General features: G+C 41.1%; 1 long non-coding RNA gene across 3 annotated transcripts in view; it reads left to right on the top strand.

Moving 5' to 3' along the window:
• The window catches only part of LOC102151612, a 70,910-nt gene that overhangs the window by 36,919 nt on the left and 6,535 nt on the right, over nt 1-27,456 (top strand). For 2 of the 3 annotated variants that reach the window (XR_005368643.1, XR_005368640.1), the window contains exons 6-7: nt 9,095-9,190; nt 9,760-10,252. The exons of the other annotated variant lie outside the window; for it this stretch is intronic. This is a non-coding gene — a long non-coding RNA (uncharacterized LOC102151612). Of the gene's footprint in view, nt 1-9,094; nt 9,191-9,759; nt 10,253-27,456 lie in introns of those variants that run through there. 3 annotated transcript variants of the gene reach the window in all.

The following is a 27,456-nucleotide window of genomic DNA, read 5'->3' as shown; positions in this document are numbered from 1 at the left end:
AGAATTATCTGGCCCTAAATGTCAGTAATGCTGAGGCTGAGAAACCCTGAGTTAGGAGACGGCTGGTTGGAAAGGCCTCCAAGATTGGGGGGATTGGAGAGGCTCTCCTCCCTGAAGCTATAGAGTATGCTTTCATGAGAGGAGCGTCTGCTGAAAATTCCATGTGGGAAAAGTGATGCAGAATGGCACACAGAACCAAAAGAACAGTAAGCAGATATTTGAGTGAAGATTATGGAGCCAAATCTGTAGAACCATGGAGATGCATGAAGAAAGGGAGGTTAAGTAGGTTTGGAGCCGTGCTTGGCAGTAGGTCCTGTTGTCTCTCAATGTCATGGTCTACTGCAATGTGGAATGTGGAAGACATCGTGTCTCTGAGAGGTCTAGTGATGAGGCAACAGCTTTTGGAATATTTTTGTTATTTTTTTTTCCCCAATGTATCAGAATGTCTTGAATAGGGATCTCAAACAGGTGACCCACAGGTGAAGTAAGCATACAGGTTAATCTCTCATCCTGTCAATGTGATATTTAAGAAAGAAAGGAGAAAGGGAGGGAGGGAGGGGAGAGAGAGAGCTTGTTTGAACACCTATAGGCAGGGCACATGTTTTTAATTCCATAAACCTATCCCTATTGTTGTATTTGGCCTCAGTCACACATTTGTGTTCCTTGCCTGGCCCTGTAACAATTTGACTTTGTCACTCCTCTGGTCTAAGATTTCATCATTACCTCCCAGATGTGTAGCAATAGAAAAGTTTCTAAAGCCATGTTATGAGTTTTTCTGTCCACAGGCTGCCCTGGATTCCATCAATTACACAAAGAGAATGATTGGCATTCAGATGACTTTTCATGAGAGGTGTGAGAAGCCATCCCACTGCTTTATGGCCACACTTTATTTAAGGGATCATAAAAGGAATATTAGAGGTGGAAATAACAAGCATCATGTAGCCTAGTGGGAGCTTCCAGTCTGAATTACCTGAAGAGCTTTTGGAAAACACCCATACCTCCACCTCACCTCCAGACATTCTGATTTAATTGGTGAGGAGAGGGTCTGGGCATCTATATTTTATTTATTTATTTATTTATTTATTTATTTATTTATTTATTTATTTTTAAAGATTTTATTTTTTTAGTCATGAAAGACACAGGGAGAGAGAAAGGGGCAGAGACACAGGCAGAGGGAGAAGCAGGCTCCATTCCATGCAGGGAACCGATGTGGGACTCCATCCCAGGTCTCCAGGATCACACCTTGGGCTGAAGGCGGTGCTAAACCTCTGAGCACCGCCCACCCCCTCCCCCGGGCTACCCGGCATCTTATTTTTAAAAAGTTCCCAGATGATCCCAGTTGCAGCAAAGTTGAGAACCACTGATCTAGTCTGTCTTCCTCATTCTCGGAAAAGGAAAATGAAGTTCAGGGAGGCACAAAGTTTGCTTAAAACATATCTGTGAAATGTGCATGTTTCTACTGCTTTTGCATTCTCTCTCCCTTCAAGACTAAATATGCAGTGGAAGGTAAGCGGGAAACCTAAGAACTGTGTGCTAGGAGTGTTTTAAGCTCTTGTTGGCAGAAGGACCAGCTGGCAGTTTCTAGAGGAAGCAATCTCTTTTGAGTTTCACAGCTGAATAGATGGCCTGTAGGTCTTCTGGTTCCCAGAAACATCCTGCAGCCGTGGTGGGTGGCTTGCAATGCTACTTTCACTTGATGAACAACTTTGTTCACTTGCTTTATTTAAATCCAGTATTTTCCATGCTGTGAACGTCAGGCATATCTGCACTGTTCAGGGCATGTGACATCCCAGAGGATGTACTTTGGAAGGATGTGGAGATGTCTCTTCTTATAGAAAAAGTAAACTTCGAGCCGTCATCAGAGTGACGTTAGTAGGGAAGGAAACAGCCAAATTCCCTTTGAACACACCATAGCCCAGTGATAGGTGATGAGAGAGACAGGGAGTGAGTCTCCACTCATAGTGGGAGTGGAGACCACATCCCAGGGCCAGTGCTGGACTCACTTGTCTCACTTGAGAGCCAGTAGAGAATCAGGCATTCCGAATCCCAGCTTCACCAACTTCATGTTTGGCAAACTTGGGCAGATGCTCACTCCTGCAAACAAAATAAAGATCATAAAAAACCCACAGCCCCACAAAGTCACTCCTCTTCCAAATATTTCGCAAAACTCCAAGGAAGGCGGGAGAGGATGGGTGGCCAATAGGAGTAAGGTCCTATTGCTGAGTCCCCCAAAGCGAGTAGGCCCCCGATGTGTCTTCTTTCATTTATTCCCATCGTGACCCATGTGTGAGATTGATCTTCAAGTCCACATTTTACGACAACAGAAATCAAGGATCAGAGAGATTAAGAAACTTCTCCCCAAACCACACTGCTAGAAAGGGCAGAGCTAAAATTCTTTTAACTATAGATGAACACGCTTCCCCGTGTGCCTTGCATGGTTTTCTGAAACGCTTGCTTGCATTCAGAAAGTGGGTTTTGGTGCTACTGAATGGTCTGGACTTGGTAGAGTCCAACCAAGAAATAGATTCACTCTGCTCCCATATTGTCCTCAGACACACGCTCTGGATCTTCATTCCCATCCTTGGCAACATTTCAAGCAGACCACCTGGTTTTTCTAATCTCATTACTTTTGATTATGTTTGACATTGAAAAATATCAAAATTTAATCTCCAGTTCACTACTTTTTCCTACCCCATCCTGTCCAAGGCTCCAACCCTCTGCTAACTTTCCTCCCCACCTCTGCCCAAGCCAGACTCCGCAAAGTGGGAGGGGGTTGCACGTCTCTTCCTCCTTGCTCATTTGCTTCTCTTTTTGTCATTTGCTCTTTCCCCCCTCCTCCCACACACCCCTCACTGCTTCTGCTCTCCCCAGGATCTGCTCAAGGAGAAAACTGAGAAATTAAAATCTAAAAATGGTTTTACATGATCCGTGTTATCACATCTGACATCTGCGCCCTTTGTCTGGCAGACACCCAAATGCTGGCATGGCTTCTCTTGGGGGGGATGGTGGGTTCTTTGGCAGCACAGCTAGGTGTGGGGAATCACTAGGGAGACTCAAGAGACTCAGCGTAGAGTAGTTCTCATAGCTATAATTTATTATAGCAAAGATGCACGAAGCAAGATCAGCAAAGGGGAAAGGCACATGGAAACCGGATATGAGCTTCCAAAGATCCTTGCCAGTGGAGTCACACAGAATATGCCTCATTCTCCAGCAAGGAGTCGTGACAATGAGCTCATTGGAGACCACACACCCAGAGTTTGTATCAGGCTGGTACATAGGTCCCTCTTCCTGGCACATACCAAAATTCCAGACTTCCAGAAGGAAAGGAAGTGTTTGGCATAACCACATTGTTTGTACAATCAGCTTAGGCCTGGATAGACAGATTGCCACCAGTCCTGGGAATGCTGGAGGTGCTCTGAGTCCTCAGACACCAGCCAATACCAGTCAGGGCCACCCTTGTACGTAGGGCTTTCATCAGAGAGTGGTGGGGCCTGCTGTGGATCATTCCTCATCCCTTTCAAGGTGCTCTCACCCTGCGCCTCCTAGTAGCCCTCTCTCACCACCTCTTAGTATGGGCTGCCAGCCCAACAACCCTGGCCTCTTCCTGCTGGGAAGCAGTGGCCCAGACAGGCTGTCTCTTAACCCATATGACACATATGATGCCTTTGCCTGTGAACTCAGAAGTTCTGGGCCTTTCCTGCTATAGCATTCTGGCTCTGGTGGGTCCCAGACCTCTGCACCTTAGTAAGAGTCAGGCACCTTATTCTGTCCCACCCAACTCCTGGCTTGGGATTTCTTCACTACTCTTGTCCCCTGTAGATCCTGGGGGGCCACTGACTTCCCTCTCTTGGCTTGAGAAAGGAGAACACTCGTCCTCTACATTGCCAACGATGTTCTGCAAAGAAATCTCTCCTGGAGAAATCTCTAGACTGCTCTCATCCAAAGAGTGGAGGTGGGGGATGGAAAGGATCTGGCCACATCTTAGCTTCTTTGCTGATGTGTCCAGCACCAATATCAGAATTTGCAGCACTTGATCTTTATCATACAGAGCTTTGATCTTCTGCCAACATTCTGAGAAATGTCCCAATTATCATCATGTCACTTGACTCCTATTTCTGTATCTTTCATTCCATTCCCACTTCCACTGCTCTGGTTCGGGCTCGATCTCCTCCCAGCTTACCTGAACACACATCAGACTTCTAGTCCTCCCACTTACATTCTGTCCTGCATAAAGTGTCCAGAGTTACCTTTCTAAGATTATTCGATCTCATCATTCACCTGCTTAATCTCTGTGGCTGTCCAGAGGCCATGGCATGTCCACACCACTCAGCATGGCACCCTGACACCTGCCATTCCAGGTCCACTTCCAGCCATTCCAGAACTCTTGCTTCCTTTCTTCCTGTCTCGAGCCCTTCTGGACCTTTGTTCATGCTCTTCTCTCCGCATGTCTACATGGGGAATTTCCACTCACTCCTCTGTGGCCCAAGATAGAATGTTCTGCTTCCTTTGCTGTGCCCTCTGAGCAATTGTTCATCTTAGTTCCACTATTTACTATCTGTGTGACCTGGGACAAAAATACTTAACCTCTCTGTGCCTCAACTTTCTCATTGGTAAAATGGGGAAAATGATACTACCTACCTCACTGGGGAGTTTGGAGGAGTCCATTTAAATAGGTTAATATTATAATGCATTGAGTACTGTGCCTGGCACTGGTCATACTCTACAACATTTATTAAGCAAATGAATTCCTCAACTTTGCATGTTTCAGAAGATCCAAGTCCCTCTTTGAGATTTGTGAGGGCAAGGAATCTATTTTTGCCTGGCCACAGGGTAAGCATACCTGGAAGGTGCTTAGTATAGAGCAGGAATGAAATATGGATTCAATGATATGATGTCTGAGATTTTCCTTAAGAATAATATAGGAGCAAGGGAAATGAGTATAGAAAGAGATAGAACAAGATTGGAAAATTGTTGAAAATAGTTGATAAATAAATTCATTGGGTTATCCTATATTTATACATGTTAGAAATTTTCCATGTTACAAAGTTAATTAGCAAAAAGGAGGAAAACAATCTGTTGAGGGAATCAGTGAATTAAAGATAATATTCTCCATTTCCTTGATTCCTCTATTTCTGTCCTTCCTCTTTAAAATCTAGCTTCAAGCTCTGATTTCGGAAGGAAGGAGGAAAGTGGGAGGACAGAGTAGTCAGGAATCTTTGCTTTCCTGTCTGAGGAATGCTCTTTTCTTCCCTTCATTTTGGAGCCAAAAATTCCACTGCCACATGTTTGGAAATTTTCTTTCTTAAAATTTTTTTTAAATTTTATTATTTATTTATTTATTATATTTATGATAGTCACAGAGAGAGAGAGGCAGAGACACAGGCAGAGGGAGAAACAGTCTCCTTGCACTGGGAGCCCGATGTGGGACTCCATCCCGGGTCTCCAGGATCGCGCCCTGGGCCAAAGGCAGGCGCCAAACCGCTGCACCACCCAGGGATCCCAGGAAATTTTCTTTCTTTATGCGACAGGTTGCTGTCTTACTTAGATAGCTGTCATTCTTGAGTCCTTCATGGAACTTTTGGTGGGAATTAGTGGGTCTTTCCTTTATTCATATTTGCTCAGAGTTACCAGCTGTCTGGGAGCATCCTAGTCTGACAATTGATAAAATCATTTCAAAAGCCACATATTTCTTGATTTGCATTTTTTCTTTCTTTCTTTCTTTCTTTCTTTCTTTCTTTCTTTCTTTCTTTCTTTCTTTCTTTCTTCTTTCTTTCCTTTTTCTTGCTGTCTACTAAAGATGTGGCCTCTGGAAGGGGCAGTTCTATCAGGCTGTGATCTGTCCCTGATGTTGGCAGCAGGCTGACAGATCCGGCTGCAGGAGACTCCAGGTACTAACTGCTGTCCATCAAACATGTGAAAGGACCACCTCACATGTCCAAACGGGGCTGGATGTTGTCAAATTCCTCTGTCGCTGTGTAAGTAAGGGACTTCCTTTGCTCGCTTGGGAAATAATAATGAACTACCGCGCACCCAAGGAGGGAGTGATTAGAATGGAGGGAGGTGAATTCCTCAAGACCCTACGTGTCCAGACGGTTCTAAATGCTCCGCATACTTTCTCTCATTTGATCCTCACAGCTGTCAGGTAGGCAGATTTCATCCCTAAATTGTAGCTGAGGGCTGCAACTCAGGGAAGTGCAGTAACTCTCCTTTCTTCAAAACAGGGAATCTGGGGTTAGAACCCAGGTTTGATTTGCACGCTTGAGTCCTTTCTAGGGTGATACTCGCTGCTTTCCACAGATTTCTAATATCCATAGGGAGCACCAGGGCTCTCTCAGCACCACGGGACAAGGGAGGAAGGTAGGAGCATGTGGGGCTGTGTGTTCCCCAACTTGATTCAACCCCACCAGCTTTATTTTAATTGCTGCTTCTTTTTACGTAGCAATAATGGCTAATATTTAGTGTGTATCTGTAAGTGCCAGACACTGCAATTAGCTGTTTATATACACTGTGTCATTTAGTGCTTGTGACAGCCCTATGAAGTGGACGCTGTCACAGTCCCGCATTTATCCAGAAGGAGAGTGAGACACGTAGAAGATGGGAAACTTGCCAAAGCTCATACATCTAGTTTGGCCAGGAGTTACCATTGTGTGGCCTGAATTGGGAGCCTAGGATACTTGATCCTGCCAGATGTGATTTGAGAAAGAGTTGTTCACAGTATGTCCTGCTGCCTGTCTCTTCCCTCCCTCCCTCCCTCCCTCCCTACCTCCCTCCCTCCCTTCCCTCCTTCCTTCTTTCCTCCCTTCCTTCCTTCCCTCCCTTCTTTCCTTCCTTCCCTCATTCCTTCTCTCCTTCCTTCTTTCCTTCCCTTATTCCTTCCTTCCTTCCTTCCTTCCTTCCTTCCTTCCTTCCTTCCTTCCTTCATCTATTCTGTACCAAGTAGGCTCTGGGGGAAGAAATGGAAACTGCACCAAACAAAGCCCTTATCTGAGGATAATCTCAGGGTTTGGAAGACCCTTCATATACATAAAGCAGAATGTGAGAGTTGAGCCATATTGCCCAGGCCCAGAAGAGAGAGCTCGCCCCACAGTCTGGCAAACAAGGTGTTAAAGACTTTCTGAGACCACTCCTGAGGGCAGGTCTGAGACTTGCCCACTGAGCTTCTTCTTTGTTTTTATGTTTTTGTTTTTGTTTTTAATTCGATTTGCCAACATATGGTATAATACCCAGTGCTCATCTCATCATGTACCTTCCTTAATGCCCCTCACCCACATACCCTACCCCCCCACCTCTAATTCACCATCACTTCTCTTTTCTCTCTCCCCAGAGGTGTGTTTCAGTGGCAGCTCCCTGAGCTCTCAGGGTGACCCTGACAGAGGAAGCTGCAGGTGCTGCGAGCCACTCTTACTCACCCATTCCCCATCTCATTCTCTATTTTGGATTGTTGCTTGGTTTGTGCAGAAACGGCTGCATTTTCTCCCTATCTTTTTAATGACACAGTCCTCAGAATGCTTGGTGTGTACTTCTGTCTCCCATTCATCTGCATAAATGCCACTATGTGTCACAACGTATTATTTTGTTTAGGGCAGTTTTGCAGCTAATGGAGGCTTGTGTCCTTGTTTAAATGACTTGTTTTGTTTTGTTTTGTTTTGAACCAGAGCTTCCACATGTTTCTTCTCTCTGCCTCTCTCTCATCTTCTCTGTCATTAATGCCCACGTTTGCATCCAGATATCTTTCCTAACAAGAGAAAAATTCTGAGCCATAAGGAAGGTAGCAAAGATCACCAAGCTTTTCCAATCCCAATCTGTAACTTGCTTGGGAAGCAAGCCCCTGACCAGATGGACAGCTCATTTAAGTACCAGAGAGCAGCTTCCACCCAGTCCCCTGGGAGCAGATGGAGTCCCTTTGGAAGGAGAAGGCCCTGGGGGATTTCCAAGTTCCAGTGTAGGGTTGAAAGCAGCCCCTCTGCACCACAACCCAGGAGTCTGCTTTGCAATCTTGAGGTTTGCTTTGGTGGATTAGCCACCTGCTCTCAGGGCTGCCCATGCCCCCCAAAGAAGTCAGGGCTTCCTGAGCCAATTCTAACTTGGCACTGTAGGAGGAGTCCCCTCTCTACAGCAAGAAGGGGTCTGGAAGACTTTTGCTGACCTGAGCCTGATGTCAAGGAGGGATTTACTAATTCCAGAGGAGTCTGCCTGGGGTTCTGTATTTCACCTCACTGCCAGGACCTCTCTGCTTCCAGGCCTTGCCCCCGGCGCTGGCCTTGGCCCTGCTAATCCCTCTTCCACTGCAGCCCCCTGGGTATCCTGGCAACCCTGCACACCAGAGGGATAGCCACTCTCCTCTCCAGGACACCTCCTTTCTTGGAGAAGAAACAATCTTCCCAAATCTACATCTTCCTGAGGGAGGCATGGCTAAGTCAGAATGAACTCATATACCTTCTCTCCTTTTGTTGACAGAAAACTGGACCTACTGGGGAGATGGGTTTTGTTACCATCATCCTTGAACTCACCTGCTGGCCCTGCTAACTCTCAGCTGTGGCTCCCAGTTCTTGGGTGGGGCAGAGCTTTCTCTGGCATGAGTGAGAAACGTAAGGAAGAAAGGGACAGGGTGTCTTTTAGATTGTGTTAAACTGCTGTTGGTTCTGCGTGGACTCCTGCTGGAGCTTGTCTTATTGAAAATAGCTTCGTCTTGTGTACTTTTCAACAGTCTCCTTTTTTCAGCCAGAGGACAGATACCCCAGCAGAGCCCAGTTACCAAAGGCAGTTGCTGATGGGTTGCTCCCCTTCCAGAGGAGAGAACAAGAGGAACAGAGCTTATCTTGCAGCATCAAAGACTGAGGCTTTGTTTATTGAGATAATAAGCTGCTCTCAGTCAGGGGCTGAGTTGTTTATTTACCTGACTTTTTCCTCTTAATCCAGAATGGTGCCTTCACTTACGAGATGCTCAGTGAATATCTTTTGAATGAACTAATGCATAAACATCTGGCACGTCCAACGTTATTCGTTTTAATAAACCCCGTTGAGTGACATCAAAGCAGCCTGGCAGTGTTACTAGGTACTAGGTGGTTATCTCGGTTCTCATTTTATTTATGAGGAATCAGCAAGAAGTGAAGTAACTTGCTCAAGAGCACGAAGCTGGGAAGTGTCGGAGTCAGGATTTGAACTCAGGTCTGTCCATCTCCACACTGTGGTGAGTTTGGGGCACATCACTGACAAGCACTATGTTACCGACTGAGATGCTTAGAAGGACGGGGCAGGGTGTGGGGCGGGGGGAGCATTCAAGTCAATGCTGCACCTGTGTGTGGCTGTGTGTAGGGAGCAGGTTTCAACTCAGGCAGGTGAGAGGACAGAGGACGGGGGAAGATGGGCTCAGGGAGGTTAGCTGAGTCAGAGTAGAGAGGAGGCAGGATTCTGTCCAACTTGGACAGCTTCCAGAGAATTCCATAATAAGCTGGCTGCGTGGCTGTAACATGCATTTGTCTTTCCACATTTGGGCAGTGGGGAAGATCTTCTGGGGAATAGTTTTACTAGAAGGCACACCTCTCCTCTTTGCCACTAGCGCAGCAGATGTGTGACCTCTAGCAGTGTACATTCTAAAAGAAAATACTAGTTAAATTCCCTTAAGGAATGTAGGCAGCCGTTTTGGACCCTTGAGGTCTTTAGGTTTCCTGCTTATAAAAGATCTGCCTTTGATGCCCTCGTTGTTTCTAGTAGCTGAGTGGTTTGCATAAGTTCATGTCCCTTTTCTCATTTCTGCAGACCGAGAACACCACAAAAGAACCCTTTGAGATGCAGTCATCAACCTGACATTTCTAGCACCAGATTAGCATCTACAGCACGCTGGTAGACACTGAGGCAATGGCCACATTGCAGAGACTGTAGATCTGGCTCGCTCTTTGGGATTATCAGCATCTGTTGCACATCTTCCAACCAGCTGGCCAGAGTGAGAGGTGGAGTCTCTTGCTATGAAATAGAGTTTTATTTTGCCATAATGTGTATCCACAGAGTATTAAACCTAACTTAGAAATCATCTACGCCTGGGGCACTTGGGTGGCTCAGTTAAGCATCTGACTCTTGATTTCAGCTCCGGTTATCATAACCTCAGGGTCTTGAGATGGAGCCCTGCATCAGGATCTGCCTCCTCGCAGAGTCTACTTGTCCTCCTCCCTCTGCTCCTCTCCACACCCCCACCCCCCAGTCATACATGTACTCTCTCACTCCCAAAGGAAGGAAGAAAGAATAAGAGAAAGAAGAAAAGAAAGAAAGAAAGAAAGAAGAAAGAAAGAAAGAAAGAAAGAAAGAAAGAAAGAAAGAAAGAAAGAAAGAAGAAAGAAGAAGAAAGAAAATCTTAAAAAAAGAAAGAAATCCTCTAAGCCTAACCCTCATTTTATGGAGGAAAATAACTGAGACTCAGAGAGGTAAAGTGACATGCTCAGGGTCACACAGTAGCCCTACCTTGTCCTACGCAGTAACCCCTCACCTCATATGCCTATGAAGCACTTGAAATGGGGGCAGTGTAGTTGGAGTGTGCTGTCGATGTAAATACCTGGAGGATTTCATTGACTCTATATGAACATAAATATCTCACTGATATTTTTTCATAATGATTACATGTGGAAATGCTACTCTTTAGGATACATTTGGTTAAATTAAATGTATTATCAAAAGTAATATCACCTGTTTCTGTTTCGCTTTGCTCACATGGCTGTTAGAAAATATAGACTAACCTACGTGGCTTGCATTCCTTTTCCACTGGACAGCAGGCCTCTACAGCTTGGAGTAGAACACAGGTCTCTTGACCTGATGGGAACCCGGAGCAGGATGGGGAGTATTGGCTGGGTCAGGGAGAAGCCAGAGGCAAGGATGCCGGTCGGGAGGTGCAGGCAGCAGGCGTGCCCCCCTGTGGGGGCTGCAGGTGCTCACTAGTCACAGAACAAGCTCCCATCGCCAGGCTGGCTGTCCCTCGAATGCCTTCCCTCCCACTCCCCTTCTTGTCTTCCCTGCCTGGAAGCTCTCTTTGTCCTTCTGCACCTGTCCAGGTGTCTGAGATGTGAGGCAGCCCAGCCTCCTTCATCGATCTGCTTCTGCTGCCTTCGAACCTGGTTCGATCCGCGGCCCTCCTTCACGCCCTCTCAGCGCCTCTGCAGCTGCCTTAAACAACCATTCACTCTTCTTCCTCCCACAGAGCTCTGACTTAGGAATGATCTCCAAACAGTGCTGTCCTTGAGAAAACTACACAGCACGACCACTTACTAAAGGAAGGAGAGCCTGCCTTTCACTCTCTTCCTTGCAATGTCTTAACCCCAGCCGCCCAAGCCTGGGTTCTGCAGAAATGCAGAGGAGCTTGGGGAATGCAGGATCAGGCCGGCCGTGGAAGACAGTTTTGAGCATTGAATGTTGCATATTAAGCAATCTGTCCCACTACTGGCCCCAGTTCCTCTCTGTAGCTCTTCTAGACTTAGCTTCTACAAATACAAAGTAGGAATTCTTCATTTATTCTTTCATTCATTCAGCAAGGGTCGAGTGAGCATCAGAGTCTCCCAGGCACTGTGCTGGGCTCACAGTGCTCACGGCAGACACGGTCTTATAGCAAGTAGAGGAAAGAGATGAAAACCGAAGGAGGTGGACTGGTGCCCGGCAGGTCCTACAGACACCGTGGCCTCAGCATGGCCTAGAAGCTCATATCCACCGCCCCCTTCAGCCCCCCAGCTGAGCAGGATAGAGCTGCTGTAGAAACGGGACCCAGCAGACCCTGAGCCCTGTGCCAGTTTGGACACTGAAGAACTATTCCTGAGTTCCATTCAGAATTTCGAAATCTGTTGCTCAGACTCAACTTCTTTTGTCCCATCCTTTCTAATATCCCAGACAAAAACCCATTCAGTCCTCCTGGACTAAGGTTGCTTCATCTGGATTCATCCCTGTAAAGGCACATACTTCTCCATGTTGTCTTATTTCATAGAATGTCCCCACCTGCTCTTCCGTAGGATGCTGCTCACGCTGTCACTCTATGGCCCTCTCTGAGACAGGTAGCCAGCCCCTTCCTCTCCCTCTTCCCTTCAGCAGGGAATCGGAGGATTTGCTTAAGCCTAATCCCGTGGGAGGCTGAGCCATCCTCCTTCCCAGATGCTACTCATAGATCATTGTGCTTTTTTTCTTTAAACCTCTTTTTCAAAATTGAAAGATATTTTATATAGTTTAAAAGGTGCAGAAACTAGATGTGCAGTTTAAATAATTACTATACAGTGAACACCTAGGAAATACAACTCAGGCCAAGAATGAGATGGTAGCCAGATCCCAAGAAGACCTCCATCCACTAGACCTGGTCACAGACCCCCATCCATGGACATTTGGTATGACCCTATCCCTTGCTTTAAAAAAAAATCATTTTAGCATTTCCATATACATTCCAAAGGAATATAGATTAATTTGGTCTTTTTCTGAGCTCTACATAAATGAAATCATATTGTATGTATCATTTGGTGCCTGGATCACTACACTGTTTGTAAGGGCCATTTATGTTTTTACCTGTTTCTCTAGTTTATTCATTTTTATTTTGTTTATTTAATTTCATTTATTTTTTCAATTTTTTTCATTCATTGTTATTCATTTTTATTACTATATAGAATGACCATTACTTTTCTACTGCCTTGAAAATCCACCCTCCTGCTCTGAACCCAGTGATCTTGGGTTGCTTGTCTTATAGGCCTCAAACACACCAGAAGCACTATCCTCATCCCGGATGAAACTTTTATTATATTTTATGTTTTTTGTTTTGTTTTCTTTTATATTTCATTTATTCATTTGAAAGAGAGAGAGTACAAGCTGGGGGGAAAGGACAGAGGGAGAGGGAGAAATAGACTCCCCGCTAAGCAGGGAGCCCAATATGGGGCTTGATCCCAAGACCCTGAAATCATGACCTGAGCTGAAGGCAGATTCTTAACTGACTGAGCTATCCAAGGGACCCTACAAACTATTTTATTATGAAAATTTCAAGCATATACAAATTTAGGAGAACAATTTAATAAGCCCCTTTATACCCGGCACCCAACTTCACCATTTATCCATTTATGACCAAACCTATGGTACCTGTATCCCCATGCAGTCCTCTCCTCAATTATTTTGAGACAAATCTCAATTATTTTATTCGTAAATTTTTCAATCTTTTCCTCAAAAATAAAAGATTATTTTTAAAAAATGTGATCTTATATCATTATTATACATAGAATAAAACCAATGGTGTTTTCTTGGTACAAAAAAATAAGCTGATGTTCAAATTTTATTATCTTAAAAAGTTTTGAATACTCTATTTGAATAAGAATTAAAATGAGATTCATAAATTGCAACACAGTGAATTATATTTCTCTTTAATTGCTTCAGTCTATAAAACCTACATTCGGCGTGATCACTTGTCCACATTTCTCTCTCTCAATCTTTCTCTTTTCATCTCATAACTTTGATCTCTCTTCATCCTTCCAGTTTATTTATTTATTCTAAGCTTATTTATTTATTTTAGTAATCTCTACACCCAATGTGGGGCTCAAACCCATGAACCCAAGTTCAAGAGTCACATGCTCTTTCAACTGAGCCAGCCAGGAGCCTGTCCTTCCAATTTTATTTCTTTCTTAAAGAAACCAGATTGTCACTGTCCAGAGTTCCTCACAGTTGGGCTTCTCCTGTTCTTTAACATATTCTTCTCTCCACTATGTTTTCTTTAAATTGATGCCAGGTCCTAGAGTTTTGTTCCAGACACAGTTTGATTTTTGGCAAGAGGTCCCCATAGATGGTGTTTTGTACTTTCATCAGCAAGTGGTCTGAGAGGTCAGCATCCATCATTACAGCCTATCATCACGGCTTAAAAATGGCAACATCTATTTCAACCAGTCCTTCATTTGTCAGCTAAGATATTTCTAGAAAGAAACTGTGCACTGTCAACTATTTGATTTCCCTGAGAGAGTTTTTTTGAAAAAAAAAATTTTTTTTTTGAGACAGCATGGGAGAAGGGGGCAGGGCGGGGCAAAGGGAAAGACCGAGAGAAAGACAGAGAGAGAGAGAGAGAGAGAGAATCTTAAGCAGTCTCCATGCTCAGCATGGAGCCTAACACAGGGTTCAATCTCACAACCCCTGAAATTATGACCTGAGCTGAAATCAAGAGTCAGATGCTTAATCAGCAGAGCCACCCGGGGTCCCTCCTTGAGATAAGCTCTTACAAGAAAGAAAGAATAAATGTTTGATCTTTTTCCTTTATTATTTTCCAAAATAAAAGTTGATATAACAAACTCCCAAGAAGAATGAGGACTTTTTTCTTCCTCTAACTTTATGAATTAATGGATACACCCATGATTGAAATGCTTTACTCCATTGTGATTCTTCTTATGATATCCAAATGATCCTATTTTTGACTGGTAAGAGTCTTTTAAATTAACTCCTGAGGTCTTAAAACCTCTTAATACAACCTTTGTAGACATTAAAGCTTCTTTGTTTTATGGCATCATATTGTCATATCATTTCATCCATTAATATTTCAGAGATCCCTGAGTTCTTTTATCAGTAGAAGATCGTGATCTGGATACTCTTTGTTACTAGGTTGGCTATTATTTCTAAGCCCTTTCAATGAACAGAGCCAGGAAATAAAGACAAATTGTCATGAGTTCATGTAGACACTGATAAATCAAATTAGAACTACATAATTTTTACCTAAGATCTTTAATTGTATCTCTTTTTATTTTGTTATGTCAAGTATTATATTTCTCCACACTGATATAATTATTCATTTTCTATCACACATAGTTCACACATGACAGACTTAGAATAACAATATAAATGCTACAATCAAGAAGATGATTATTAAAATCAATTTAATATTTTTTGTAAGTTTTTTTGTCCTTAGGTTACATTGCACTAAAAATTTTATAGTAAATGATTATGTTATAAAGTCATCTGAAATATTTTCTCCTGTGGTTATGACACTAACTCAGTATACTATTAAGTCATTTTACTTTTTTATTTATAAATATTACTTATGTATTTATATAACTATGCAAAATATTAATGTATTCCAAAGTTATATCATGCAATAGATATTCAGGGTAATTTAACTTCTAACATTATTCCCCTCTCCTGTTTCCTCCATTTGAACTATTTATTCTAGAGCTTTGAGGAACCATTTCTTTTTTTTTTTTTTTTTAGATTTTATTTACTCATGAGAGACACACAGAGAGAGACAGAGACATAGGCAGAGGGAGGGAATCTCTGTGGGGAGCCTGATGTGGGACATGATCCCAGGATCTTAGGATCACAACCTGAGCCAAAGGCAAATGCTAAACCATTGAGCCACCTAGGTGTCCTGAGGAACCATTTCTTTTCCAGTTTTTCTTTACTTTTCCATTTTTCTTGGAAAAAAAGGAAAAAAAAATCTATATTTTTGCATCCCTTCCTCCTTTCTTAGAGAAGATAATATACCACACATACTTTTCTCCATTTGCTTTTTACACTTAATAATATATCACTCCAATAATATACATGCATGCGATCATACAGCATGCAACCTTATCGGTTTGGTTTTTCTCACTTACATACTTCTCTGAAGATTGGTCCAGGTTGTTGAGTGTATCAAGAGTTGGTTCAGGGGTGCCTGAGTGGCTCAATTGGTTGGGCACCTACCTTCTGTTCAGGTCATGGTCTTAAGGTCATGGTTTTGAGGTTGGATTGGGCCCCAAGTCAGACACCCTGCTTGGCGGGGCAGGGAGGGCTGTGTCAGCTTCTTTCTATTCCCTCTCATGCTCTTACCCTTTCTCAATCTCTCTCTCTCTCTCTCTCAAAAAAAAAAAAAAAAAGAGTGCGTTCATTTTTATTGCACAGTAATATTCCAAGGTATGGATGTACCACAGCCTGTTTAATCATTCAGCTGTTCAAGGACATGTGGGTAATTTTTAGGTTTGGGCTATTACAAATAAAGCTGCTATACATGTGTGTACAGGTTTGTGTGTGAACAGGAGTCATCATTTCTCTAGGATAAATGCCCCAAAATGTAATTGTTGGATTGGTTGTTGGGTGTTTAGTTTCTTCTTCTTCTTCTTCTTCTTCTTCTTCTTCTTCTTCTTCTTCTTCTTCTTCTTCTTCTTCTTCTTCTTCTTCTTCTTCTTCTTCTTCTTCTTCTTTCTTCTTTGTATATTTTTTATGGAGTTTGATTTGCCAACATATAGTATAATACTCAGTGCCCCCCTCAGTGCCCGTCACCCAGTCACTCCATCCCCCCGCCCACCCCCCTTTCTACCACCCCTCTTTTGTTTCCCAGATTTAGGAGTCTGTCATGTTCTATCACCCTCTCTGATTTTTCCCACTCATTTTTCTCTCCTTTCCCCTATAATCCCTTTCACTGTTTTTTATATTCCCCGTATGAGTGAAAGGAACATTCCCAACTAGTTTTCCAGAGGGCTTGTACCATTTTATATTTCCACCAGGAGTATATTAATGATTTGCTTTGGCTGTGTCCTCTCCAGCATTTGGTGTTATCACATATTTTATTTTAGACATTCTAATAGATATGTGATAATATTTCCTCATGGTTTTAATTTGCATTTCCCTAATGGCTAATGATGTTTGAACATCTTTTTTGCCCTTTTTTTTAAAAACCATCTATGTCTTTTATTGTTTTTTGACTACTGAGTTTTGAGAGCTCTTTATAGATTCTAGATACTAGTCCTTTGTCAGATGTGCGACTTGCCCCACCCCAACTCCCCAAAAAAATCTGCCACTCTGTAGCTTATCTTTCCATCTTCTTGACAGGGTCCTTTGTAGACAGGACATTTCCAATTTGGATCAAGTTTTATTCACCAATTTCCCTTTAGTGAAGCATGGTTGTGCTCGAATCTATGAACTCTTGGTCTAGCTCTTTATCCTAAAGATTTCCTCTGTTTCATTTTCTGTGAGTTTTATAGTTTCTAGCCAGCCTGCCTTTCCCCCACACCCTTCAGAGTATTCACATGTTTATTTTGTATTGACTGTCAGGGTGCTCAATTGTATCACCTCCTCTGGACCCACAGTTTATAGTGAGAATCCTGGGGTCATTTGAATTGTTTTTTTCCGTATAGTTAAAATGTCATTTCTCTTTCATTGCTTTCAAGATTTTTTTCTGTATCTTTAGCTTTTGGAAGTTATATTGTAATGTGTCCTGTGGATTTGGGAGGGAGGCAGGTTATTTAGTAAAGAGTTCACTCAGCTCCTTAAATCTGTCGGCTTCTGTCTTTGGGGAAGTTTGGGAAGTTTTTCAGAAACATTCTCTTCTGTTGTGTGATGCTGATGACAGAAATGTTAGGTCTTTTATGATATTCCCACAAGTCCCTGAGGCTCTGTTCCTTTTTTGTTTTGTTTTCTCTCTGTTCAGATTCTACTATTTCTATTTTTCTATTTCAAATCCACCGGCTCTTTGTCTCCCTGCTTCTGCACTTTGCTGTTGAACCCAACCAGTGAGGTTTTTAAATTCCAGCTATTGTTATTTTTTTTGGTTCTAAAATTCCCATTTGGTTCTTATTTCTAGCTTCTACTTATTTGCTGAGACTTTCAGTTTCTTTGTTGAGACTTTGTTTCTCTCCAAAGTTTGTTTGTGGTTCTCATTGCAGCATCTCTATGAGGACAGCTTTAAAATCTTTGTCAAGTTCTGTCATCTTGGTATTGGCATCTGTTAATTGGCTTTTTCACTCAGTTGGAGATTTTCCTAGTTCTTGAGATGATGTGTGACTTGCAGCTGAAACCTGGACATTTTTATATTATGCCATGAGTCTCTGGACCTTATTTCGACCATCTGTTTCGTGTAGTTCCCTCTGATACCACTCTGGCAAAGGAAAGGCAAAGGCACTGTCCTGTGACTGCCAGCTGGGGGTAGAAGTCCAAATTCTGCACTCAGCCTCGTTTGACACCCAAGGGGGAATGCAATGCTTAATTTTATGTGTCAACATGAATGGGCTATGGGATGCCCAGTTTGAACATTATTTCTGGGTGTGACTATGAGGATGTTTCTGGATGAGATTAACATTTGAATCAGTGGACTCAGTAAAGTAGATTACCCTCCCCAGTGTGGGTGATCATCATCCAATCTGTTGCGGGCCTGAATAGTAAAAGGCAAAGGAAGGAGGCATTTGCCTTTTCTTCCTGCCTCACTGTATGAACTGGGACACATCATCTCATATCATTTCATTTTCTTGTTCCCTCAGGATATACATATACATCAACTCTTCTGGTTCTTAGGTCTTCAGACTCAGATTGAATTACAACCACACATCCTTTCCAGTCCTTCCCATTCCCCAAGAGAACTGTCCATTTGGTAATCTTGGTTAAATTAGTGGATTTGGTCAACACTAAAGAAAAAGATTTTAGGCATGTTAATAGGTAAGGAATCACTGGCCATGTTGACTTTTTCCATTTCCAAATACGTTTGCCAACTTGAAGGCAGAGGCAGATTCTTCTGGCCCAAACCAGGCAGAGCCAAGTGAGCCCATGGGAATATTTACCTTGGCAACCTAGAGAAAATAGATGTGAAGTAACTCCACATTTCTAGGACTCAAGAAATGACAATTCCATCTGTCATTCTTCTGTCACTTCTATCCTTACTTCTATGTATAAAATACATCCGAATTTGAGATACCTTTTGTTTTTTTTCCAGAAATTGTAGTATCTTTTGGCTAGTACACACAAACCTGTGTTACTCCATACTGTTTCCGTTTGTAGTCACAATTATTCCTAATCACTGCTGGTTTGTTGTTTCTATGAATAAAGCTGACTAAGAAAGAAACTAGCCAATCAATCTCAGGGTTGTGTTTAAAAGACTTAGGAAAAAGTCAACTGTGACAGTTGGCATCTTCTCCACTTTGAGGACTAAACTCATTGTCTCATCTTTAAGGCTGAAACCTTCTTCCAATTACTCAGGTGACAGTCTCGCAGGGAATCAATCCTTTCTATGTGGGTCTTCCTAAAATAGGGGCCTATTTTAAAGTTGGGAGATGGAGGAAATGTTGTTACTCTTGCTGTTTTAACATTAGAAAACCCTCTCCTCTTACCCCATCAAAATTTGCTGTTTTGTGACTTCTTTAATTAGAAATTTAGGGGGGATATATATAGAGAGACCCTACAAAACATGCCAAAAATATGTTATTAAGCCTTATCCTAAGGAAGATAGGTTTGTAATCCCAGGAGACATGCACAGAGCCACTGAGGTTCCTGGTCTGGGGGCAAGTCCACTTTAGTCCAGCTACTTTCCTGTTGGATCATGATCTATGTCCTCTACAGGTGGTGCCTTGTCTAACTTGCACTAGTTCTAGAAGCTCAGAGCAAGATAACAAGTGCTGAGAACAGTGGAATCCTTCCTATGATGGAGAAGAGAAGAGAAAGAAGGGTGATAAGACAGCTAGTCACCAGGCCATTGTGGGGAAAGAACCAGATGTCATTTTCTGCTTTTAATTAGTACTAATTTTTTGCATGGAATATGATGTAAATATTACCTATTAATAATTCTAGGTTGGATTAGGCAGGAGGTAGTGTGCAGATGCAATGAAGAAGTATTCAGTTTTAGCAAAAAGTGCACTGGAGCCAAGATGAGAAGCTGCTCACATGGCTGGAGTGGGTGGCCATAACATCTAGAGACACCATGATCAGATACTGGATACTTTTCAGACCTGTTTCATTCAACAAAATGAATGTTATTCATTCAAGAACACAACTACAGACAGCCCTTGTGTTGATCTAACTTCTAGTAACATCTTGTGAATCTCCTCATGGTAAGGGATGTTGATTGCTAATAAAGGTTTATCAACCTCTTCATACACATGCAAAATACTTGTGCTGATACAAGTGAGTTATTTATATGCACTGAAAAAGTAGTTCTACTAGAGGTCACATTTTATATTAACACTGAATTTTAATAGTCACTGAAGTCTCTGGTTAAATTCCAGCTGTTCCTTATTCTTTAAAGTTCCACATTAGCAAATATTTGGCGAAATATAAAATTGTGATTGGAGTTGAAAGAAAAATTTGATTTATCTCTATTTGTTTCTGAAACATGTTAGACTTAAGTTACCTGTGTTATGCAAATTGGTGTCAAGCAAAAAGGAAGATTTAGCGATCATGAAAATCTCTTTAAATTCTGTTTTTATTTTAAATAAGGCCAACATGCTCTTCCAAATGGAAATAGCCCCACAGACTAACAGATCATGTCAGGAAAAGACTCCTGTCCACAGAAGCAACTCCTATCTTAGTTCTCCTAATAGGCTGGATGAAGGAGAGGGCCAAATCTTGAACAAACTTAATCCTCAGACTCTATGCAGACATGAATGATATTCTGGGTTTCATCATTTGTTTCTTTAAATCATGACATTGCTACAATCAGCTCCAGAGTTGAAATAGAAGATTAAAATTCTATTCATAGTTATACATTATCTTTCCCTATAATTTTTGCAAGAGCCAAAAAATTAGGATACTAAACAGAAAAATTACAGAGTAATTAAAAAACTACTATTTATTTTTATAGAAAACATTTTATAGCTGCTGTGTGGAAAAGTATTGCTATGCAATGAGAAAGATATGGATTCAAATCTCAGCTCTGCTAACTTGCAGGCCAATACAGAGGTTGGACTTTAAAGTTTATATGTGCTTCAGTTTCATCATGGTAAAAGATGGTTGAGAACAAGGTTAAAAAATATATTTTATGAACCTATACAACCACAAAATGCTGCCCCCACGTGTCTAAGAAAAGAGTAATGTGCTTACCTCAGTTTGCACTTGAACATAATCTGGAGAGAAAAAATTAATAGGTTCTGTTAGTTTCTTTCATGCTTGCTTTCTTTCCTCCCTAGGTGATTCTCATTATGCAATCAGGTTTGAGAAGCACAAAAATAGATTATAAACTCCTTAAGGGCAGGATTTTTGCTTGTGCAATTTGTGATTGCACTGTTTTGGGATAAGTATCCAGCTGACAGTAGTGCTCAAGTAATATATATTGAGCAGATAAATTAATAAATGAATGTGTACTTTATTAAAGAAGCAATATAATCAACCCTCATGTCAAATACCACTGTAATAATAATAATCATAGTTACCATCAAATGAGTCTTAACAATATTCCTGGAGTGGATCTTAAAACCTCCTAATGGAGTCCCATGGAGTTTAGAATAAAATCTGACCTTTTTACTACAGCATCTAAGGCACTGGACAATCTGTCCCTTTCCCACCTTTCCAACCTCATCTCTTGGCATCCTCTCTTTAGATAGTCACACAGGCTCTACTTACTCCTTGAACCCATCAGGCTAGTTCTTACCTTAGGACTTTTGCTCTTATTGTTCCTTCCACATGGATTACTCTTCTCCAGATCTTGATGTGCCTGATTCCTTCTCATTATCAGAATATCATCCCACACAAAACATCTAAGACCCACCTTCCATGGTTATGCTGTCCAATGTACCTCCATCCTGCTGTCACTCTGTTCTATTACCTTACTTATTTCAGCGTCCTCCCAGTAGTTTTTACTATCAAGAACTACCATCATATTTATGTGTTAATATATGTTGATTTGATACTTTATGATTCCTCAATTCTCACTAAAATTTAGGTACCATTAGGACAAAAATCTAATCCTTTATTTTTTTTTCACGCAATATACCCAGCACTCAGAACAATGCCCAGCACCAACAAAAACTTATTAAATACTTGGTGAATGCATAAAATGATTTTTAAAAGACTTATTTGTTATTTATTTAACTGTCTGACTTTGGGAAAGTCCTATACACTCTAACATGCATAACTTGCCTTGAACAATGGCTGGCATGTAGCAAGTGCTCAGATAGCATCAGCTTCCCTTGACTCTGCTGTTCCTCTTCTACCTTAAAGGAAGCTTTTTGAAGCATTCTGTGTAAAGTCATCTAAAAATAACAAGCACATAGGTTTTCCTTTTTCTTGTGTAAATACCTTAGGATGGAATTTATAGGTGGTTACATATGATTAGTTTCAAGAAATTCCCAAACAACTTTCTAAAAGCAACGATATCATTTCACACCTCCATCCTCTCCACATTCTCACCAGCATTTATTATTGCCAGTCTTTATAATTTTAGCATTCACATGGGTATAAAATGGTATATCATTGTTATGTGATTCGCCTTTCTCTCAAAGCTAATGATGTCGAGCATTTTTCATGTATTTATTGGCCATTCACATATCTTCTATTTTCAAGTGTCTTTTCCAATCTTCTGTCAACTTTTTACTAGCATGTCTTCTTATTGTTGATATGTAGAGCTCTTTGTTTATCCTGGATACAATTCCTCTGACAAAAGAAGTAGAATGCTTCTAATACACTGACAATAACTTCTCAATTTGTAAACCGTGTGTTTTGATGAGCTTTTATTTTCACAAGGTATAATTTGTCAACTTTTATTTTATGTTAAGTGCTTTGTAGGTTGTATCTAAGAAATCGTTGCCTGCTCCAAGGTCATGAAGATATTCTATATTTCTTTTTTTTTTTTCTCTAGAAGCCTTATGGTTTTATTTATTTTTTATTTTTTTTTAGCCTTATGGTTTTAGCTGCTTCATTTAATTTTATAATCGATCACAGATTAATTTTTGCATGTGATTTGACGTAGGGGCCCATATGTGTATCCAGATTTTTATAAAAATATCTAGCACTCTCTTATTCATAATAAGGAAAAAGGAAATAACCCAAATATCTATTGATAAGAGAAATGGAAGAACATATTGCAATTATTCTAACAATGGCATACTAATCAGCAATACAGAAAGTAACTAGAGATATATGCAACAGCATGGATGAATCTCAAAAATGTTATGTTGAATGAAAGAAGCCAGACATAAAGGGCTACATACTGTTGATTCTATTTATATGAAATTCAAGAACAGGCAAAGTTAATTTGTGGGATGAAAATGAGCACCGTAGTTGCCTTCAGAGTAAATGGGGCTTAACTAGAAGTGGACATGAGGGGATTTTGTGCAGATAGAAATGTCCTACGTATTTTTTTTTGTAATAATAAATTTATTTTTTATTGGTGTTCAATTTGCCAACATACAGAATAACAGGGACCCTGGGTGGCGCAGCGGTTTAGCGCCTGCCTTTGGCCCAGGGCGTGATCCTGGAGACTCAGGATCGAATCCCACGTCGGGCTCCCAGTGCATGGAGCCTGCTTCTCCCTCTGCCTATGTCTCTGCCTCTCTGTGTGTGTGTGTGTGACTATCATAAATAAAAAAAAAAAAAATTAAAAAAAGATGAAAGCAGAATAACACCCAGTGCTCATCCCGTCAAGTGCCCCCCTCAGTGCCCTCCACCCAGTCCCCCCCCCCCCCGCCCTCCTCCCCTTCCACCACCTCTAGTTCGTTTCCCAGAGTTAGGAGTCTTCCAAGTTCTGTCTCCCTTTCTGATATTTCCTACACATTTCTTCTCCTTTCCCCTCTATTCCCTTTCACTATTATTTATATTCCCCAAATGAATGAGACCATATAATGTTTGTCCTTCTCCGATTGAATGTCCTACGTCTTGATTGGGACATTAACAGAAGTGTAACACTCATCAGAACTCATTGAACTATGTACTTAAGGTCTGTGTATTTCACTGTGTATAAATCTTATCTTTAAAATGTCAAATAGGGGATCCCTGGATGGCGCAGTGGTTTGGCGCCTGCCTTTGGCCCAGGGCGGGATCCTGGAGACCCGGGATCGAATCCCACGTCGGGCTCCCGGTGCATGGAGCCTGCTTCTCCCTCTGCCTGTGTCTCTGCCTCTCTCTCTCTCTCTCTCTCTCTCTCTCTCTGTGACTATCATAAATAAATTTTAAAAAAATTTAAAAAAAATAAAAATAAATAAAATAAAATGTCAAATAGTTGATAGCAACAAAGATTGTAAGCATGAACAAGCCACTACATGTAAGGGCAAATGTCTCTAAATACTTCCATAGCCCAGGTTTATCCCACAGCCATCTATGTTCATAATAAAATTAAGAAATGGTTAATTTTTTCTTCAGAAGCTTGTAATAATTCAGAGAATCTGCTTAGAAAGTTTTAAAATGTAAAACCTTTGACATTTAAGAAGTTTTGATATTTAAAGAGGCATCCTTTACATAGAGCAAATTATGAGTAAGACACCACTAGTAATTGACGTTGTGCGATACGCTTACATGAACATATAAATTCACAGAACAAATGCATGTATGTGTATGTATCCACTTCAGAGTCCTAGAACAAAGCCATAAAAGGCTATGAAATTATACTATCAAGGATTGGTGTGCTTCTTGGGTTTCATAGTCTTTTTTTCAAATTGAATTGAAATACTCAATTCTAAAGCCCCAGCTAGAATTGCACATTAACAACAGAATACTTGCAACCATAAATTTATAACTGCTTCGAGATTTTCCAGAACAATCCCTTTGAGCCTCTCAGCCTCTGAAAGAGTGTACAATCCACCAGCACCATTTCTACCTCAGACCAGTCAGCAGAATCCTACGCAGCTTTATTTCATGCTCGCTGATTCTTTTTTGTGCCTTGCTACTGAAGCTCAGACCTACTTAGATCATAACTGTCTTTGCATTTCTATTAGCATTCACTGGGGCCACCAAGAGGGGAAATAACGGTGTACAAGTGCATAGCTTCCACAGAACCTGTCAAACAGAACCTTCTACTGGGTCATGAATAAGATTGAGAGGGCTAGCACACTTTGTATTGTTTTATGGGAAATGAATTATTGACTACAAACAGAATTTGGGGATCCTTTGTTGTTGGAGAATATTTATGTACTACTTCTCCCATTTCTGTGTGAGAAGTTTCCTTGGCTCTTGGACTTTCTCATCCTATCTCCCTCAGAAAGAGTGTCTTTTCTGATTGGTGATCACGGAGAACAAAATGAGCATGTTTCAGCTCCTTCTCATCATGCCTTAGTCATGCCACAGGCACAATTGAGCGGCATCAGTCCTTGTGGGTAGCCTGCAGTTCAGGGGATATTTACAATTCAGGAAAATATTAGCAAACCAATTAGCCTAAGGATTTAAGTCATCATTTCTATCTGGCTTTTATGCTTATTTTTCAACTGCACCTATCCTGAAGTGGAAAGGAGAAAGCTGATAGTTCTAGAGCTAAGCACTCCGACCTGAGAGTTGAGAAATACCACTTTCTATATTTATTTCGTAAAAATGTGCATCTTCATCAATTTCAGCACATGAATATAACTGACTCTTCATTGTCTAGGAAAGGGGGAAATTTCATACTCCTGGTGGCCTGAGCTTTTAGTATTGCCATTGTACCTGTATTCCAAAAACCTTCCAATTTGCATGTAACTTAAGGGTTCACTCAACTTGCTTCTTACTGAAATCTTGTAATGATCCCCACTATATCATGTAGCTGGATAGTCATTAATAACTCCTATTAAATGTAAGTAGTTTCACATTTCATCAATACCTCCAAATTGTTTTTCTTATTACTTTTCTAATGTTTGTGTCCATATTTTTCCTTATCATTGGTCATCATCTATAGATCAGAGATAGTGGGTGATTAATTAGAACCATGAGGAACTCATCAACTACTAGAGAGCGTATATTGAAATGAAATGTCTCACTGATGGCAGAACACATGAAGTATCAAAAAAGAGGTATAAACAAAAGAGGTATAGAACCTGGAGGATCTCCAGGGGCACAGAGTTAGGAAATATTACCTTTATGAACATGGAACTGGTCTCTCATAAACTGAATATCAACTCTAGATGGTCATTTTTTTAAGTCTTGATCTCAGATATGTTTCATACAATAGCAAAGAAATGTGTTTGAAAATAGATAATAAGTGAGTGCCTGCCAGTTTTGATGAAAGTTCCATGTGTTCCAAGGCATTCTCTATCAGGCTTGCTATGGGACCATCCATTTGGTTCAGATATTGAAGGGCCATTACCTATTCCAAGAAAAGTAGTCCAGTTGACAATGGAGTCCATATTACCTTGGACTATCTAGCCCTGTTCTTGCACAAAGTAGGGCCTGAGGGAGAGCATAATGGATAGTCAAATCCATAGAGAAAACCTAGAACACTGAGTGAATCATAGTCATCTTCCAAAGGGGCTGATGATCACCTGCCAAAGATACTGGAGGAGATTCCTGTCCTTGGTAAAAAGTTGATAAGAGTGCATGCCCTTGCAGACCCTTTCCATTCTAAAATTTCATTGTTCTTTCATAAGAAGGTGTATGTAAGGACCCATAGCAGTGGGGAGCTCTGGTTAGCCAAAGAGAAGCAGGAGAGAACTGGGTGTTTGGACTCTTCCTTATTTTTATTCTTTTCCAGAATCAATCTTGATTCAAAGGTCAACCCAGCATAAATAGGGGACAGCCCTGTGCACTTACATCATTGTAAGTTGCAAAGTCTCTACTCCTTTTCCAGGATTACAGACTAGAATTCTGATTCACTTTTCTTGAATAATCAATATAGAACCATTTTAATCCCAGTCTCCTTGATTAGAGCCCCTAATTCTATCTAATTACTTTAGTAAACTTCTTACTGTCTTATGACATACTTCAGAAAAAGCACAAATTTTTGAAGAAAAATGTAACAAAATATAATAAAAACTCATCAATGCATCACAGTTGAAGAAATAAAACACAACAGCACAGATAAAGCCTTTTTATTTCTTCTCCCCTGAATATATTCATATTCAATCCAATGGTAATTGTAAGGAAATCTACTTTAAAAAAAAAAAAACCTTTCTATTTTCTTCTTTGACATACTATATGTGCCAACTTAACCTTGCCCTAGGTCGGGGCATGTGATAGAATTCTGCCCAAAGAATGAGAAGGAAATGGAATTATACAACTTCCAAATCTGGCCTATAATCCTGCTCAATCCTCCAAACTCTCCCATTAGCTAGCTCCATGGAGAAGGTTTTGAAGTCCCCAGAAGTGGGGCACGGGGACTACCAGGAACATTACTGGGTATCTGAATGACTGCATGGAGCAATTTTTCATTATCAACTTCACTTGATTATAACATGAATGAAGAGTGGGTTCGTTTCGAGTTAGCCTACTCTCATGAATAGACTAATAATTTCCATGCAGGTCTGTAGACTTTTACCACATGAAGAGGAGTCCCCAGATAGTACATAACTTGCATGTTTTCTAACTTAATATAATGTTACCATATTGCCTGTGTTCTTCATTATCTCGGTTTTTTCACTCACCATGGCTTGTGAGACCCATCTATACTAACAGGTGTTCTCTCAGTTATTTTCACTGCTGTAATTCCCTATTGCAGGAATACTGCATAATTTGTGTATCTGTTTCCCTATTTTTGGCTATTAAATAGTTTCATATTTCTTGCTATTATAAATAATCCTATGAACATTCTTATGCCTCTTTGTTTATATATATAATATACACACATATATACATATATATACACATATATACTAGGTGTGTGTGTGTGTGTATATATATATACACATA

Source organism: Canis lupus, chromosome 13, assembly GCF_011100685.1.
Source record: "Canis lupus familiaris isolate Mischka breed German Shepherd chromosome 13, alternate assembly UU_Cfam_GSD_1.0, whole genome shotgun sequence".
NCBI lineage: Eukaryota > Metazoa > Chordata > Mammalia > Carnivora > Canidae > Canis > Canis lupus.
Note: the sequence above shows the minus strand (reverse complement) of the source record. Positions and strands in the feature narration are given on the sequence as shown.